Below are 4,287 nucleotides of genomic sequence, written 5' to 3' on the forward strand. Positions count from 1 at the left end.
TATCTCCTGAAGTCTCACCACAGTTTATTACCACTTAGCTGACAGTTCCAGTCCCCCCCAGATACGGAAAACCTGGAGGGGCTCTCGCTCTCATTTTATATCCACAGAGTAATAGCTGAGTCGGTTCAAACATAGGTTAAGGATCCTCTTTGTTTTTGTTAGGCACACACATGCATTTCTCTCATCCCCCCTCCAACCCAGTTGGAGCTGTGTTTATTATTTTTAATTACTCCTTGTTCATGCTACATAACCTCTAATCCTAATGGTTAAGTTTCTGGGTAGAATTATTTAATAATTTATCTTAAACCTTGATAAAATATCTTAACAATTATCCAATCTGCTGGCATGGAATTTTGTGATACTGTATCATATTGCATCTCATAAAGCAAAGAGTTCCAAAGGAGAAGTGCTGATATGAATAAGATTATATGGACAGAACGGCTACTCTTAGACTCTTTGATTGCAAAATTCTGGTAACTTTACCAAATTCTCCAGCTTTTACAGGAATCACAATATGGGCAATGGAAAATGATAGGGACCCCTGTAAATAATTAGCAATGGAGCAAGGTTCGACTTTAGTACATTTCAATAGTCATGGGGTGCTGAATGTTTCATTGCTGAATCATAGAGCTCTAATCTGGCTCACTTTCCTCTATCATCGATCACAGGAGCAGGGACACATCCCATCAGAGCTCGCAGGGACCCATCCTGTCAGAGCTCGCAGGGACCCATCCTGTCAGAGCTAGCAGGGACCCACCCTGTCAGAGCTCATAGGAGCAGGGACCCATCCTGTCAGAGCTCATAGGAGCAGGGACCCATCCTGTCAGAGCTCATAGGAGCAGGGACCCATCCTGTCAGAGCTCATAGGAGCAGGGACACATCCCATCAGAGCTAGCAGGGACACATCCCATCAGAGCTAGCAGGTACACATCCCATCAAAGCTCGCAGGGACACATCCCATCAAAGCTCGCAGGGACACATCCCATCAAAGCTCGCAGGGACACATCCTGTCAGAGCTCGCAGGGACCCATCCCATCAGAGCTCATAGGAGCAGGGACCCATCCTGTCAGAGCTCGCAGGGACCCATCCCATCAGAGCTCATAGGAGCAGGGACCCATCCTGTCAGAGCTCGCAGGGACCCATCCCATCAGAGCTCATAGGAGCAGGGACCCATCCTGTCAGAGCTCGCAGGGACCCATCCTGTCAGAGCTCGCAGGGACCCATCCTGTCAGAGCTCGTAGGGACCCATCCCATCAGAGCTCATAGGAGCAGGGACCCATCCTGTCAGAGCTCATAGGAGCAGGGACCCATCCCATCAGAGCTCACAGGAGCAGGGACACGTCCCGTCAGAGCTCACAGGAGCAGGGAGACGTCCCATCCGAGCTCGCAGGAGCAGGGACACGTCCCATCAGAGCTCGCAGGAGCAGGGACACATCCCATCAGAGCTCACAGGAGCAGGGACATATCCCATCAGAGCTCACAGGAGCAGGGACACGTCCCATCAGAGCTCACAGGAGCAGGGACACATCCCATCAGAGCTCACAGGAGCAGGGACACGTCCCATCAGAGCTCACAGGAGCAGGGACACATCCCATCAGAGCTCACAGGAGCAGGGACACGTCCCGTCAGAGCTCACAGGAGCAGGGACACGTCCCATCAGAGCTCGCAGGCGCAGGGACACATCCCATCAGAGCTCGCAGGGACACATCCCATCAGAGCTCACAGGCGCAGGGACACATCCCATCAGAGCTCGCAGGGACACATCCCATCAGAGCTCGCAGGAGCAGGGACACGTCCCAGAGCTCAGAGGAACTCCCGTCAGGCTCGCAGGCAGGGACACATCCCATCAGAGCTCGCAGGGACACATCCCGTCAGAGCTCGCAGGCGTAGGGACACATCCCATCAGAGCTCGCAGGGACACATCCCATCAGAGCTCGCAGGCGTAGGGACACATCCCATCAGAGCTCGCAGGGACAGAGCTCACAGTAGCAGGGACACATCCCATCAGAGCTCGCAGGCGCAGGGACACATCCCGTCAGAGCTCGCAGGCGCAGGGACCCATCCCATCAGAGCTCGCAGGGACCCGTCCCGTAAGAGCTCACAGGAGCAGGAACACATCCCGCCAGAGCTCACAGGAGCAGGGGCACATCCCGTCAGTCATTAAGCATCTCACAAGGTAAGGTTTGTCCTCATGAAATTGGAGTTGGGTGAGAAAGAATCCTAAAGATGGTCCAATGGGCATGGTGTGAAGCCTCTCTCTTTGTGTCAGTCTGCTAAATCTCCTGATGTCCTCTAGGGTGATATTCAGGTCCTGCTGAACAACTTGCAGCAGGAGATGAAGTACATGCAGGGGCAGCTCAATACCAGGATATTATCCCTGCACAGAGGATGGGCATCCCTACAACCCTCCCAACAATCAGCGTCCCTGCGACCAATGCAATGCTCCAACACCATCTCCAATCACCCCCATGGTGGGACCAACGTGGAATGGTGGAGTGTATACCACATGTGGAGATTTCTACTGCAAGAGAAAGGGTCATTTAAGCTTTATTTTATGAGTAATGAAATTGCTACTCCCGAGTGGTGAAGCGGTCTAAGGCACTCAGTGCTAGAGGCGTCACTACAGACACCCTGGTTCGAATCCAGGCTGTATCACAACCGGCCGTGATTGGGAGTCCCATAGGGTTTGGCCGGTGTGGGCCGTCATCGTAAATAAGAATTTGTTCTCAACTGACTTGCCGAGTTAAATAAAGGTTCAATAAAAAGACATAAAAAATGTAATTAGTGGTTGTTCTGTATGGTGACATGAGTGGTGTGGACTGACTTCTCCCACTTATCACAGATATCCGGAGTAGATGTGGTGCATTGTTCCATAATGACCATCACCGAGGCCAACCCTCAGAGCCAGACTGGCAGCCGGCCGGGGGCTGAGCCTGAGACACCTGCAGTAGCGCTTCAGAACAGTGGATGGTGGATCTTCAGGAGAGGAAAGTAGATTCATCTATCTGATGAGAAAGACAACTCCGTAAGGAACCTGTTTAAATGTTCTTTGTAGACACAAAACTGACCCCAAGGCTGAGGTATTCACTTCATATCATGTCAGTTAAAAATAGCGGCTGATCATTGTATTTTAACTGTGAGAATGGTACTAATCATTTGGAGAATTTGTTGATGTGGTTTACAGAACAAGCCTATACCACCTCCTCCCCCGATGGGAATGTATCTGGGGAACTCTGGTCTTCCCAAAGGGGGGAATCCTTACTTCAGGAAAGCAGGTGAATATGGTTTAATTGAAATACTGTGCCAGCCAATTATCGCATTCTCTGGTGATCTCCTGCCTGCGAACATCTTTCCTCTAGTCTAACAGCAGGTCTATGGGAAAAATATCCCAGGATGCTCTACTCTGATGGGACCACCTCAACACCACCAAGCCAGCTCCGTTGACAGTTCCCTGCCCAACACTCCACCCTCGTGGCACAGATGACAGAAACTTGCCCCTGGAACCCTATCCTACTTTGGTATGAATCCTTCCAAAGTTAATTGATTTCATAAACGGAGCTTTTTACAGTTGCATAGCAAGTGGTTGAAGTAGCAGCACTATTTTTCATTTTGTCTCACAGGCCATTTGCCCAGAGGGACCATATCCACACATGAATATTTCAGACTTTTTCAAACTATTGAAAAAAGTATCCCTCTCTACTTCATGTCTTGATGTTCACATTAATTTAATATGCTGTATGTTCTATCATCATTTATAGTTGCTATATGTTACATACTGTACAGATGTACAATATGTAAATCAATATTTTATTAATATATGAACATGCACTACAAAAAATATAGAAAAGCATTTTTAATGTACCACCATATACAGTATCTCAATATATAGAACTTTTATTTATGGGTACCTCACTTGAGGTCAGTGATGAACTGTTTTCTAATAGGATATTTTCTGTATCAGGTTTAGCTCCAGTGTTTGGCCCAGAAATGTTTCCTTTTGTGTTTCCAGCTCTCTGAGGCCTGGCCCTCAAAAGTACCCAAATTGTTGGCTTTATGCAGACACCTCTCCCCCCCACTAGAGAGCATTGTTCTCACACCCTGACTTGAGGTTTACCAACAGTAGGTGCTGTGTGCACTGGCTTTAGTTCCAGACCCATTCTAACCTGATTCAATAAGCAATTGACCAGACCCACTCTATCCTGATTCAATAAGCAATTGACCAGACCCACTCTAACCTGATTCAACAAGCAATTGACCAGACCCACTCTAACCTGATTCAACAAGCTG

The sequence above is a fragment of the Oncorhynchus masou genome, chromosome 14 (assembly GCF_036934945.1).
Source record: "Oncorhynchus masou masou isolate Uvic2021 chromosome 14, UVic_Omas_1.1, whole genome shotgun sequence".
NCBI classification, from domain to species: Eukaryota; Metazoa; Chordata; class Actinopteri; order Salmoniformes; family Salmonidae; genus Oncorhynchus; species Oncorhynchus masou.